The following is a 16,130-nucleotide window of genomic DNA, read 5'->3' on the forward strand; positions in this document are numbered from 1 at the left end:
TACTAGTATCCCACGTTAATTTAGTCTCGGTGGGGGCCTGCTTTCAGAGACCAGGGAGTGAGGGAACCATTGCAGCCAATCCAGAAGCCATCAGTTTTCATCCAGACCGGCTAGACCTCTGCATTACCGCTGCCCTCACATTTATTGTTCTCTCATTGCACTTGTCAGCACTGCCTGACAGCACATTACCGGTACTGTGCTACAACAGAGGGGTCCATCAGGCAGCTATCAGGGCAGCCCTCACCCAGCCTCACAGCACGGGCAGATGGTAATAAGATTCCAGCAAAGAGCGTGTGAATGGGTAAACACACACACACACACACATAACTCAAAGACGCTCACTCCGGAACCAAATCCTACACATACCTGTATCATACTGTCTGTGTAAGATTGTGTTCTTAAGCCGCACTCTGCAAGTGTGTTAGTTGGATTTTGGCGACAGAAAATAGGGATAATTTAGCGAACCTTTTAAAGTTTTGTTTTTCTGATGAGACCTTCATGCTGTAGAAACAGAACCCTGTAAATAAGCAAAGCAAGAATTCCATTCCACTTCACAAAGCTGAGTGGGAAAGTTTGGGGCAGGTGGATGTTATTTTTACTTTTTGGTTTGTTAGTGGATATATTGCATGAAAGCATGAACTCTTAAGTAAAATTGGCTTTATAAATGGAGTTACTAGCTAAAATGTTTAAAGTGACACTTTAAAAATGTATTTTCATGATTTGTTATCACAACTTTTTTTCCTTTTGTCAAATCAATCTAACTAATGTGGTTCATTTAACATACTATTTTGAGTTGAGTTTCTGTTGATTAAACCAATCTCCCTCATTGTATTAACTCGAATTCTTAATTTCAGTTAACTCAAAATTTTAAGGAAACCAGGTTAATTACTTTTTTAAAGTTAAACCAACAATTATTTTTTTCAGTGCATCATGAAATCAAAATTGAATATCCCCCCCCCCCCCCTTTTTTTTTTTTTACTAATCTGCTCACGTAAACGTTATTTTTAAATAACTTGCCCTCCCTTTTGCAACAATTTCTTTTCTCTTTTCTGATAATATGTTTTTGGGCATGGGGGTGTACAATCACATCACAGCTACGACAATGATTCAAGGGTCCAATCAAATCCCGATGGACAAAATCAAGTCCTGCCCTTCATTTTTTCATGTTTGAGAAGTTTCACTTGGATATACCTCAAAAATAGGGAAGTAAATACTATAGCAGCTTACTGTACGTTTCATGTTGACTCTTTTCTTAGGAATTGCAAAATAACATGGATTACCTCACAATTTAATGAAAAATTCCTTGAACAATTACCACACAAAAAGGTGAAATAAAATCGAGGTGTATAAAAAAGAACATTTGAGGTACAAAATGACTATAAATCAATGGTGCTTTGTGATTGTTGTTTGAAACAAAGAAAACATTCTAAATAATTTATAAGGATCACCAATATATACACAATGTATTTTAAAATATCCACTATTATGTAATAAAATATTTGTGAGTACAATAGATGTATTTGCAAAAAAAAAAATATATATATATATAGATATATATATATATATATATATATAGATATATGGATAGATATATATATACACAGCTGTTTTTGAATGACAATCATGAAAAAAGAAAGATGTTTGTTGCTCCCTGAACGATGTAGTTACACTACCTACCAGCAGGGCATAACTGGCCTATGCTAACCAGCCAAGCCCTGACCCCTTTAGTTCACACCGACATATAGCCCAGTTGCTATGGAAACAGCATAGGCAGGCAGGGGATACTCTTGAAATGTATTTCTGCATATTTCCAGAAACCTTTCTCTTTCCTGTTCTCTCATTGTCTCTATCCATAAATAGGATTCCTTGATTATACAAAATATACAAAAAATGAATAAACAGATGACCTGAAAACTGGCCAAGATGAAATGCATTGTAATGCAATCGATTGATTCTGCAGTACGCAATGTTAGCCATTTTGCTAACTTTTGTTATACTTAGATGAAATAGACTGATCCCCAATTGGCTGAAACGCAGCGGCTGCGGTTAGATTGCTTTTTTTTTGCGGTTTACAGACTCTAGGGCTATCACAAAGACAAGTGATATTTCTCAAGACACCTTTATCTGTGATATCTGTCAGAAAAAAAATTGCTTACAGCAGCTTTAAGATCCAATTACATGACTTACACCACACACATGAAGACTTTTGGCATCTCATTGTACTATAAGAGGTCAGAAAATTATCTGCACCATCCTGCATGATAATCTTTTTCTTGAACCTTTAATGTCCTTCGTTGGGCCTCTTTAAAGGTGAACTTTAATACAAAGTAATTAATGCTGACAAGATATGCTAAATATATGGATCAAACATTTAATGAGGCCCTTTTAACTTCAAGTTCAAATGAAAGGGTACTGAAGAGATCTGCTCTTAGTCCAAGGATAATCTGCAAATCTGCATGCGTCAGATGGGGATAGGCTTCTATTTACACATGCTCATAAGCTGAACTCAAAAGATTGTTCATTATATAAACCGGATAACCGCTGAACTTTTTCTGATCTTAATACAAACATCTGGTACATTTACATCCTACGATGTTTGATCTGATTTCTAGCTAATCTGACCATACTAAGCAAGTAAATGTCACAATATACAACCGAGTTATTTAATAAATGCACTTTGAAACTGGATTTATACATTTACAGCTGAAAATGTGATTGGCGCAAAAGCACCATGACGCCAGTGTTGTCAAGGCATTAAAATGTGGTTGTTGAGGTGTTCGTTTGTTTGTTTGTTTATATACTTATTTGTAATTTAAGGTTACGCTTTATTTTGCTGGTCCTCTTTAGACATTCTACTAACCAAGTAAGTAACTTTGCAACAAGTCAACTAACTCTTATTAGAGCCTTATTAGACTGTTAGGTTAGGTTTAGGTCTTAAGGCCCATTCACACTAAAAAACGATAACTATAAAGATATAGCTCTAAAAAAAATTATCAATATTAAAGAATAGCAGAAAGAATAAAGAATATTAAAGAATAGAGTTCACACCACAGCTGTAATGATAATGGCACAGAGAAACGATATCGTTGGAATCACTTTCAGATTGATTTCATCCAATAACAATAAAACAATAAAAACATTAACAACCAATCAGTATTTATCATGATGTAACGAGTTCAAGCATTTAAAGTGACAGACAAGTGCGTGCTTAGAATAAACAGAATGATATTGTTTGCTGGTGTGGATGCTAAGACACAGTTATCTTTATAGTTATTGTTATTGTGTGAACGGGCCTAGTGTTCGGGTTAGTAGAATAAGTTGACGTAAGTTTCAAAATTACTTATAGTCAGAAGAATGTCTGATGGGGGACCATCAAAATAAAGTGTCAGCAAATATTAGGCAGACAGTCTACTAATACTCAAATAAGAGTTTGTTGACATGTAGTTGCAAAGTTAGGCTACTTATAGTTAGTATGTCTAAAGTGTACTATTGAAATAAAGTGTTACCTAATTTCATTTCATCTAAAATTGGGGGTTTATCGGCCACAGATCAGCCATTAGTTTGAAGTAATAACACACCTTTTCTCAAGATGTTTCATAATTTTACAAATTCGAAATATAATTCATGTCCGAAGCAGGATAAATGACATACCAAACTTAAATACTCAGGGGCTTGTTCACATCCCTCACCGTAAGTATAGGCAGTGTGCCTGCCTTAGCACACACCACTAATAATCAACACCAAGGTTGCCTCATACTGAATATGTCTGTGCCACTCTCTTACACACACACCTTATCTCGCCTGCAATCCTAATCTCATTAAGGCTACATTGTTAGCAGTTGAATTCTGGGATATAAGATTGACTCTTGGTATTTTTACCCATGCATCAGCCTATTGCTATTCTCCCTCATGGCACTGAGCGGGAACCTCTGGCCTCCCAGAGCGCCTGCCTGACCAGCACACCCTCCACAGCTGCCCGACTCCCTGCCTCTCAAAGACTAATTCACTCCATATTTAAATAAGGTATTAAAGTTTCATGGCTGGCACCTGGATGAGGCTGCTGCTGCCTGCCGGAGACTGAGGGGCATCTAGAGGCCTGTTGTGCCTTTGGGATGAGGAGAGGAGACACACACACACTTACACTCACACACACACAAAATAGCAAATAATTAGGGCCAGGTGAGCAGCTGGACAGACAGCCTACAGGAGTCTCACCAGGTCAAAAGAAGTTCCTGTTAGAGAGAGTGGGAGAGAAAGAGAGATAGATGCTTGGGAAGTGTGTCGGAATGAGTAATACCTTAAAAACAAAACATTTCACTTTTGTAATGTTCAGGAAATAGTTACTGAAGAGGAGACTATCTGATTGGGTCAGATAATACCCCAGCCACGATTTGGATGGATGAGAGCCTTGATTTTTTTGGACAAAGTTGTTTCTGGCTACACTAGTGTGAACTTTAAAACGAGAGGGAAAAAACCCCTCTAGCGTTCTGTATGAAATATATCAAAAGAATCAAATTAGCAAGGCCCTGATATTAAAATAATAACATTTACCCCTGGAATAAATGGTTTTAGTTCTAAAATCAATACGCACACTCAATAATGCAAGTGCATTATTATAAGATAATAACACTGGAAAAAACCTGTGCATTCCATAGAACATTAGAAGGAACACACAGAGGACTCTGTATTATAGATTTCATAATTTCATATCAAATGTCACATACTCCCATAGGACGTAATACGGTTACATCTCTAATGGGATTTTTTTTTCCTGATATAAAAATTACATTTAAAGAAATCAGACACACATGGTAATGCAATAAAAAATAATTTACACAGCTCTTGCCGAGTTCTCCCCTTGTATCGTACCTTAAGGTTCTTTTTGAGGGGCAGGAAGAAAATAACCTTTATATCATTGCATTTTAAATGTAAACTATAATTACAGCATTTTTGCACATTTTGTACGTTCTACCTCGAAGTGGAGGCCACAACAAATCTAGGGTAACAAAACAAGCAAAGCTAACTAATAAACAACACTGTATTCACAACACCTTTCCACTGAAATGTTCTATATTAGGTTCGTGTATTGACTTTTCAAGGCTTAAATCCTATTTATAGGTGCGATAAAAGACCAATGATTTGATTCCTCACTCTTTGTATGCGTTTATGTCTCTTTGTTAAGACATAGGGAGAATTGGGGGGACATAGACCAATAAAAGCCATTCACTGAAAATGACCGTGTTTGAGCCTCAAAAGCTTTCACAAAAAGTCTCTTGCTTAGGTCAGACTTGGACTCTATTTTTTTTTCCTTTCGGGGGATATTTGCCTATTTGTATGGCTATTCGTTCTCCAACGTTTTGCGAATGTAGAAATAGATTTCCAAAGGCAAATTTGCATACGGTTTTAGTTACAACGATGGCACAGATCACAGCTATTCTCTTCTGTCTCGGTGATTGACAGCTGAGTGGACTCCGCCCCCAAACCAGAGAGAAAAGGACTCTTCAATATGGCGTCTCTTCAGAATCTTACCGACACTAGCAAGCTTGGCTGAAACAAAGGCTCACCCCCGTATCCGTTGTGACTAATCGAATTGTTTATTGGCCAATGTCACGAATCCACAGCTCAAATAATACTCTGATGCTCATAATATATACCACACATTCGTTTACACTTTGTTCTGAGATCTATTTGAAGCACATTTCTCTGATGGCCAAAAATAGAGAAAGGCACTACAAGGAGTTCAAAAGAGCCTGGAATTAGCCCTTTTCCTTTTACCTGCCGGCTGTGAGAGCACTCGAGAGAAAATGTTGTCTAGCATCTGGTGGGGTGAGCTGGAGATGGTCAGCCGCAGGGCTGATGGAAGACGAGGGGTGTCATTTTAGTATATCAAAGCTTGTTCAGGGCTATCCATCTTTGAGGAACTCAGAACAACTGAAGGAGAAAAAAGACCAAATTTGTGATGTGGGAAGGTAAAAAGGAAGTGTAAAAAACAAGACAAGCCTCCATATGATAAGAGGAGGCATAATGCTGATGTGTCGTTTTGTTTTCTTGTTGTCACGGATATAAGCGGCTGCATAAATAAGGTATTTAGAGGGCTTCGCTCTGATGTCTCGATTGCATTCGTTCAATTGTGCTTCTGTAGGAGTTTTTTTTTTATTTTCCGGTCGGAGGCATCTGCTCAGATCCAGCCCGTTTTATGCAGACTGTCACAGCCTCTGTAGTGGCACTACAAACGGCAGGGCTTGCTGTAAACTTTTCCCCCCGCAGGATAAGCGTTGTTGGGATAGCGCCACCCTGGGGAATCTCCTTCTCTCGCTCGACTCAGCGTGGATCTGAGAGCGTGTCTGCCTCGCTCTCCTTCAACTGCAAACAAAGCCTTTCTCACAGCTCATTTCACTTAGTCATTTTAGTAGGAATGCATGTTAGTGGGAAGGAGACGCATTTTGTGTTTCGTTTGTTTGTGTGGTTAGTTTCTGGTGATGTTCGCATTATCTTCGCCAGTCGGTTTGGTCAGGTGGATGTGGAAGACTTAAAAGGTTCTCGACCTTTTTCGGTGTTGCATTTTTGTCTTTTTGGTCTGCTGAGGTGGCGAATTGCATCTTCTGTCATATCCGCTCTAGCTTTTCCCATACATAAAATATCACACATCTGAGGGACAATCCAATGACCTCTACTGCCCTCTCTCCCTCACTTTCTGTCTGTCTCTCTCTCTCTCTCTCTCTCTCTCTCTCTCTCTCTCCCAAACACACACACACACACACACACACACACATACACACACACACACACACACACAATCACACTCTAAGAGAAGCACCAGTTTCACATCCCCCACCGCATACGTGTCTTGATTTATTTTCACCAGTCCTCCACCTTATGATGATGTATTTGCGACATCTGGCGGTATTCACTATTTCCTTAGCAATAGCAAAATGAAAAGGACGGCACAGGGGGGAGACGGAGATGGAGACGGACGGGTGCAGAGAGAAAAAAGCCAGGAAGACTGACAGAGTGAAAGGAAGGAAGACAGAGAAAAAGAGGAAAATGAAGCCAGAGTCAAGAGGTACCACAAAAAAATCGAGAGACAACGGCGACACACAAAGTTGTATGTCTTAAGCCGCGAGTCCTTCGAAATCTATTCCAAACGGCTTGGATACCCCCTAGTGGGAGGACAAAGGCAGCTATACTTGTCAGAAATGGGGGCGACGAAACAGCCATGAATCCATAGGGTCCAGAGGTCATCCTTCTTGAGCTGAGGTGACATCATAACAATGGGACACTTCTACAGCCTTAGAAATCCAAGCTGATTCATTCCGCGAGGAGCTAAAAAGGAGCGCGCCATGTAGTTCCCACACATTCACAGACAGACAGCGAAGAAGAGACCTAGACAGACAGAGAGAGCGAGAAAAAGTGGAGGAGGAGGAGGAGGATAGCAGCAGGGAACGTATAGGCCTCACTCCAAGCTTTTCTTTCTTCGATTTTTTGTGAACGCATTAAAGAAGATGACTTAATTCGCTCTCGTTCTATGTCCAGAGAGTGCCTCCGTGTGAGACTCCGTCATAGAGACATGTCACGACCATCAAGTACGCAAATTACAGCACAACAGAAGCACCTAACCATGCATACTTTGTGTCGGCAAATGAGTGTTTCGAATGATACGAATAGAGGAAAAGGGCACACTCATTAGGCATATAAACGCTCATTTCATGCAAGCGGCTCATCAACATTAATAGACAATGATTGATGATATTTATCTCCTAATTAGTGAAAAAAGAGCAGATAATTGGCCATTATCAGAAAATTAGCAGGAACAACTCATAGCAAAAAGCCCAAAATATACAACATAACGCATCTCCCTACGACTTTTACGAGTTGCGTAAATGTTTACGTAACTAAACCTTAACTCTAAACAATAGATGTTCTAAACGGCGTTAAGCTTTCTCCGCGCTCGCAACAATGGTGCAATGCCGCGTTACATAAGCTCAAGAGCTATAATGAGATCATACATTCATGTCGAAAGTGTTAATTAGTCTATCTGCCCGAGGTTGAGGGATTCCGCTGCCTTCGCTCATTGTTTTTATAATCCTCCGCACACATTTATAATTCATCGTGTCGCGCTGCGCTAACACGTTTTAGCCATCTTTTTGTCTGTTTATGAAGGCTCCATCGTGGTCATGATGCATTTGAAAGCAAATGAAAATCTCTCTTTCTGTTTCTCCCCCTTTAGCTGCCTGACTCAGCTGCCAGCCATTTTGACAGCTTCATTTGTGACGGCGTTCTTTGATCGGGGCTGTCACTGATATCCAACGCCAATGAAAGGCTAAAACTAACCCGACGTTTGCGTGCTACTAAGCTGGACCGTTTTATTGCCCGTCTGCTTTAAACAAACGTGCCGTCTCGTCTTCTGCGGTGACGTGTTCGTCTCTTGAGGATGACTGGTTTTGTAAACTAGGAAGGGCGTGTTAGTTTGTCATATGCAGTGCAAATGATATGAAATTTCACTTCTGTTATGCATAAAAGTTTGGAATTCGCTTCATGATAAACAACAAATGCAGCAATATTAAGTAAGCATCTTTTTAATCTCTAGACTTAATTTGAGACGAAAGTTCACACATTTCTACAATAAACAAGAATAATTACCTACTAAACTTGAAAAAAGGATTTTAGCATGGATCATAATTGGCATGAATGCTATCTGGTCTAATTGTGGAAGTAAACTGTTATTGATGATGTAATACTTGCCTGTTATCATATTAGGGTAATAATTTGTTTCTCATTGCCTCTTGTTTCCACAGAAATTGTCTCTTATTGTTCGTACCTAGACAGATTCAAGTGCCAACCTATGAGTAAAGGCATATTTCAACCACAAATGTAAATTTATTTACTTACTTTTTTTTACACACACACACACACACACACACACACACACACACACACACACACACACACACACACACACACACACACACACACACACACACACACACACACACACACACACACACACACACACACACACAAATTGTTCTTGCATGTCATGTGAATTAACCCATTATCATCCCACACAAACTAATGAGGTTTGAATTTTTTTTTTTTACATTAGAGATGTTTTAAACAATCAGTATGTCATTTGTTTACCCTATAATAAAGTTTAGATTACCTTTGATGTCACTAACACATTCTTGTCGTTGCGTAATGCTAACGACGGATGCTTCCCTCACAGGTTGGGGGAAGATCATGATTGGTTGATCTTAGAAAACACTAATAATTTGAATATGTACATTATAATTGTGTGATGCCTAAACTTATTTATATAATTTAAAACAAATAATTTTAGTTTTTAAAAAAAAATCCATTCATCAGTTTTCTGCTATAAATTGAACATAATTATCAGTTTGGTACCCGGCACAGTTTAAATACTAGTGTATTTCCGGAAGTACCATAGAGACAAGAGTAAGTCACAGTGGCTGGTTAGGTATTACCTATCTAGATTACATCAGTACTAACAGTAGTAAGATGATGATCGTCAGCTCCAGTTTGTATCCAGCCTTTCACAGAGACTTCAGATACGCCAATCACAAAGCCTGTGAAGAGACGACTCAACACTGGCGATATGGACCCTCTATGGTGGACGGCACTGATCCTCAACAACTCGTCTCAACACCGGCGTGATTACTTGGACTTCAAAAAGATGGAAATGGATAAATATTCTAAATGTTCCGATCCAATCTGACTTGTAATGCTGCCCGAATCATAAATCATGCACTGTTCCTTCGTTGGCCAGAGGAGAACTGGCCCTCCGACTGAGTCTGGTTTCTCCCAAGGTTTTTTTCTCCATTCTGTCACCTGATGGAGTTTTGGTTCCTTGCCACTGTTGCCTTGGCTTTTGGCTTGCTTAGTTGGGGACATTTAATATTCAATAATATTATTGATCTGCCTTATTTAAGGTGGACGTTGACTCAATTTTCTTTTAGAAACAAACTCTGTTATATTATTTTCATGTTATCACTGTGAAGCTGCTTTGATACAATCTGTATTGTAAAAAGCGCTATATAAATAAAGGTGACTTGACTTGACTTGACTTGACATGATGCAAAAGAGGCCAGGGCAGAGGGAGAAGGATAGAACTGAACTTGTGTTCGGACTAAGCAACCATAAGACCGTAAGACATTACTGGCCAGAATTACAGGAGGCCGTTGCCTTTGCTCGTGCCCTCTTACTGTTTTTTTCTGATGTGGACGGTTGATGCTCGCGGCTGGGGTCGGAAACCTGAGGAGACTGGCAGAGCTGGTCGGAAACAACGTGTATTCTGACCTCTCTCAAACCAGAAGAGGGCAAGCAGCCACGGGCTTCAAGCCAGCAGGTGGTATGGTTTCCAGGAAAGATAGGAAGTCTTCAAACAGTTCACTCCGTCAAGTAGTCCATGGCCTGACATTGAGCTCTGGATTGTGTGTGTGGTTGTGAGGAGAGGCCTGAGCTGATCTCGGACAGGGCAACGCTGAATGACGGATTGCCTGAGAAATCATTGGGTCAGCCCGGAGCCAATGCAGAGACTACACAGATGCCCCCAATCCAGGCATCCCACTCTCTGATTAGATCTGCTCCCCTTCCAGCAAGAGCACCCAAGTTCAAAAAAGACAAGAGATGAATGAGAGTATGGCAGAGAGAGAGATAGAGAAGAAGAGATCGAGGGAGTGACAAGGAGCATCATTCATCTCTAAATGGCCTTTCATAACATTGTCACTGGGTATCACACAAATTGCAACAAACAGTCACACCGCTATAGATGGTTGCCAGTAGATGAAACATAGAGTAAAGAATAAAGGGTGAAGATGCCACTGAGGAATAACTACATTTGAGAAATCTGCTCCGAGCCTGTCTGGACATTGATTTAAAGATGTCAAGATTAGTCAACCTGACTTAACTCAACAAATAAGATAAAATAATATCAAAACATATTGTCAGAGGAGGAAAAAATCCCAGACAATTTGGGGACTGATTCAAAGACGTCATGAAGAGGAAGTTCAAATCTAGTTGAACTGTTTTCACACTTGGTTTGATTGCTTGATCTGAGCCAAAGTTCAATTGTCCCTTGGGTTTAGCACAAGACTAAACACACACAAAATGTCACTTTTATCAGCAGATTTGAACTATACTATAATTATTGTAACCAAGAACAAGTAAGAAAGGATTGCTATCATACCAACTGCTAACCAATCGAGAGTTTCACACCAACCAAAGAAAGAAAGAAAGAAAGAAAGAAAGAAAGAAAGAAAGAAAGAAAGAAAGAAAGAAAGAAAGAAAGAAAGAAAGAAAGAAAGAAAGAAAGAAAGAAAGAAAGAAAGAAAGAAAGAAAGAAAGAAAGAAAGAAAGAAAGAAAGAAAGAAAGAAGACAATTATTGCAGAGAATAATTCTTCTGAAAAGGAATTCAGTTTGCATTTCTTTCTGGTCTTCTTTTCTTAATGTTCTGTCAAAAACAACTTGAGCTAACATAGCAGCCTGTCACATCAAGACAATCCTCAGCAGAGCACTGAGCAGAATACTCTAACCCTGTATCATACACTTAGCCATCATACTATCACACTAAAAATATAACTATAATGTATACCGTATACAAAATACATCCGGTGAGGGGCGGGTTTACCATTTTGGGGGCCCTAAGCAAAGTCAGGATGTCACAACTTATATATTTCAAACATAAATAAAGACAATTAAATAGTCACAAATAATAATAAAAAGATACGTAGCACAAATAAATACAACTGAACAAAGAAATCAAATATAATCAAAAGAAAAATAACACTGCATAGTTTCCTTTTTATAAATTAAATATAGATTATTCATTATTAAAGTTACACAAGTTATTCAGTCAAGATCGGTGACTTTACGAGGACAATTTAGTGTGTATTTGTACGTTCAAGCGCAAGAGAACTCAATTTAATTCAGTATTTGTGCATATGAGAGTCGAGTACATCTTCCTGCGCTTGAATAGTTGAAAATCACATTAATTGTGAACACAGATATTGATTATCTATTTAAATTTTATAACAAGTATCCGATTCCTGACCTTAATAATGCAATTCCAGAATTGGAATTAGATTCACAACCCTATAGCTTTCAGCAAATCCACAGGCAGTGACTGTGCGGGCACAGCTTGTTCAGTGTGTGACCTGGCTGCACTGGCTGCAGGTCTTCCACCTCATCAGATGTTTCATATTGATTTTTCAGTGCAAAAAAAGTAAGCTTTGGCATTCTTTCAGCATTGGGTTTCTTCTCTTTAAATTTTTTTTTAATTTTTTTTTGAGTTCAGCTTGGATATGTGTGTTTGTTTCTTTCTACTTATCTCAACCGCCCGGTAAATTATGTCAAAGGGATAGTTGGCAATAGTCCGCTCAATAGTTTAGACTTGGTAAGATTTTTACAAAATATTTTATTCTCTAATGCTCACCAAGGCTGTATTCATTTGATCAAAAGCAAAGATTTTTTCAAGCTGTAAAAATGGTCATGGAATCTCTAAGGCCCCAAACAGAGCATGAGGGTTAAACCCATGCTATATATTATATGCTATATTTTTTTTTTTTCGTAAAATCAGTGCAGAAACCGCAAAATCTGCAAAAGTCTTCAGAAATGGGCTTGGCTGTCGGGTTACCTGTGCACACACTTATTAATTAGTGTGTGGTGCTCAACCAGAGAGGTTGCAGAAGGGCAGATGTGGTGACAGACCTTCTCCTCATCAACCATGTCTGAGCAACCTTCATCCTTCCTTCTGTCCTTCTTACCCACCTCTGAGGGGCAGAGTTTGAACGTGGACACTGAATGCCAATGAAAGACCCAAGTGCCCTCGGCTTTCAGGATGCTTGCTGACCATCTGCCCAGGGGCCAGAGTGGCACCATGGCCCTTATATCAGTCAGGGCTAAGGGCTCCGGGGGATCTGTAGCACCTCTGCGGAGCACTGAGATCACCATCTAATTGACAGGATGACAGTCCACAGTTCCTCTAAAGGTACTCTGAGACAGTGGCATTCAGGCCATGTAAAGTCAGCGGAGAGGGAAGGTCACGTCTGATCAGGGCTCCTATGACAGAATCGTAGACATCGTATAGAGGTTCACTAGGCCAAAACACTACACTCGTCAGGAGAATGAAAGAAGTTACCAATGTCAGGTGTAAAACTGCAACACATACTCTAAGACCAGAGAGACAATCAAAACTTACTTCATTTACAACGTTTACAAAGGGATAGTTCACCCAAAAATGAAAATTATGTCTTTATTTACAGTCCCTCATGTCCATATTGCAAACCTGTATGAGTTTCTTTTTCTTTTTTTCTATGAAATTTGCTAAATTGCTGAATTTAATAAATAAATGATGATAGAATATTCATTTTTGGGTGAACTATCACTTTAAATGTCAGTCATCATTTAATTTTGAAACAATTTGGAGTACTATTTATTTTTAGGTTTTCGCTCATCTCCTATATCTGTTATCCTATAATAGCGTGAGTTCTGAATGCTCCTAAAACACATTCAATTAATTATATAAACCTGTACGCAAAAAAAAAAAAAAACTATATATGAGAATAATCCAAAGTGATGGAAGCTTAATATAGCTTAATTTTAGCTTAATATATCCTTCCAACAGACGACACATTTCAAACTTTTCAAAGCAATTAACAATGAAGGTTCCCTTGTGGTGAGATTGTTAAAAAAATGACACAGCTAGCATTTTAAAGTGCCTGTGCACTGACAGAAATAGACTGGTTGTGACATGCAAGCTTGAATAAATGCTACTTTAACAATAGTTTTTTTTTTTTTTTTTGTATTTTGCATTGCATTTTTACAATATAAGACTGGGGAAGAGCAAATTGAAGTCAATTAAGCTTGAAATACTCATCTTAGACATCTATAACAAGCGAGGTATATTAAATGCAGGCATTACAAATCAGCATTCAGTGCACTCCAAATGAATTACCGTTATAGGCCACTAATATTATCACTCTTATTTGTAAGGAGCTATGATTGCCTCTACTGAACCACACTCTCCTTCGCCAACCGCTCCAGCAAAAAGCTCTCCATCTCCATTTCCTTGTCAGGGCGTTTCACCGCTGCCCAGATTAATGCTGACAGGCAGGAATCCTTCTAATTATCTGTCCCTGGCCTGGATGCAAATGGCTGGGTTCTGGTGGCAGTGTGATGAGACTGCCAGTGTAGTGACACCGGGCCCCCAGCGTGGAAGCCTGTCACTGGCCCTCTTCCATCCAGGGACCACACAGTTTATTTATTTTATTATTATTTTCCACCTCTCAGGCTGGCAGGGTGGCTTTGTCAATCACAATGTGGAGATGGCAGTGGGTGTCTGATTAAAGCTCTGCGCTGGGTGTGATTGAGCTGGTTGTGATGGCTGTAGATTAGGATCATAGATTATGAGAGATAATGGTTCTTCACTAAGAAACAGAGGACTGGAAGTGAGAGAATGGATTGAATTGAGTTAAAGAGTGTGGCATAATCAAGGATGTTGTGGAAGGAAAACTGACGGACCAAAGAATAAAAGCCCTGCAAAGCTGGAACAACATTATAAATAGAGGCTGTTTCAGCCATTTCAGCACGACTTTGGATAGTATAGTCAGTAACCAATTACCTGTGTGATCGGCAAGTACACACAAAACCAAACAATTGGTAGTTTAGTTTCGATGGTAGCTAATTTGCTATCTGCTATGAAGGTTAATTTCCTCTAAACCAAACCAATACAAACAAAATAAAATAAAATAACATAAACCAAAACTAAACAACACAAAACAAAACAAACAAAAGGTAGTTTAGATGGTAGCTAATGATCAATATAAGTAAAATGTAGTGTAGTAGCTAATTAGCTAACTGCTCGGCATGCTCTTTGTCTCTAAACCAAACAAATAAAAACTAAAACCAAAACATTTGGAAGTCTAGATGATAGCTAATTAGCATGTTCAGCAAGTTGTGTAATACTTTTAGACACAACAAAAACCATCAAAACAACAAAATAACTAAACAACAAAACAACAAGACATAGAGCTCGACAATAAGGACTTTCCGATAGCCCAGGGCCAGCGTGAAAGACGGGACGGTTGGTGGAGTTGAGAAACCAGGCCAGTGCAGCGCCGTTATGAAAGTTTATCATTTGCACGTGTTTCTAAGTCTTAATAATTTTAACATTGAAGCGATTTTTAATCATTCAGTTCACAAAACTCAAATCAGTTCTCGCACGCTTTTTTTTCTGTGAGCAAGCATGCATCTCTCAGTCAACTGCCCTTATGGCGGCGAGACCCTGAAATCACTGTTCTGGATCGGGGAACATAAGAGTTGCCAACTTTTGAGTTTTGCTTGGAGTGATATTTGCTGATTAGGGGAGGGGTTGTAGGCTACTGTATCACGTGCTGTTTGAACTGACGCGCTACAGCGATCTGTCACATTTAAAAGCGCCAAAACTTTGGGAATATTGACAGAATCTGACAGCTGACAATTTGTTACATATCAAAAGTAACCTTCTCTGTCTAGTCTGTCTGTGTCAGTGTCCTCTTTTTCCGCGATTTTTCTCTGCGTGAGAAAATGCAGTGGTCCAATCAGTAGTTAAGAGCCTGAACTTGCTTATAGTAATTCGGAAATTAGTGCACATGAGTGAAAAAAAAAATACAGCACAGAAGAATGTCTAATTTAGCGTGAGATTTCTTTGTTGAGCGTGAGACCGTGAGATTGAGGCTGAATGCGTGAGTGTCACGCCAGATGCGTGAGAGTTGGAAACCCTGGAACATTACCATCATCCTGTTGACATCCCAGAGACCACTTGACAAAACTGAAAGGAATCCATCGTCCGGTGTCTGGAGAGGACAGTGCCAGCCCCTGAGCCGGATTTATCACCTTTGACAGCGGAGAGATAGTGAAAGCCCCCCGCAGACATTGAGGGACCAACCGCAGCGATGAGTGAGCCTGACCAGGGGTGTGAGCCCACAACACCAGCGGCTGAGGGAACGGAGACAGAGGACTGGTTGATCGACTTCAGTGCAGAATTATTGTCTACTCTACACCATCATCCACCATCACGCGAAGCTCAGTCCTCCAGCCCCTCCGCTTCCGGATGTTTACAGCCCTACGCTGTCCC

The 16,130-nt window shown here is 39.5% G+C and overlaps 1 protein-coding gene across 1 annotated transcript in view; it reads right to left on the bottom strand.

Moving 5' to 3' along the window:
• kiaa0825 (KIAA0825 ortholog) overlaps positions 1 to 16,130 on the bottom strand; it is a 153,042-nt gene that overhangs the window by 61,118 nt on the left and 75,794 nt on the right. The window lies entirely within an intron of this gene.

Source organism: Siphateles boraxobius, unplaced genomic scaffold (assembly GCF_051911475.1).
Source record: "Siphateles boraxobius isolate OS27281-9 unplaced genomic scaffold, OSU_SipBor_1 16, whole genome shotgun sequence".
Taxonomy (NCBI): Eukaryota; Metazoa; Chordata; class Actinopteri; order Cypriniformes; family Leuciscidae; genus Siphateles; species Siphateles boraxobius.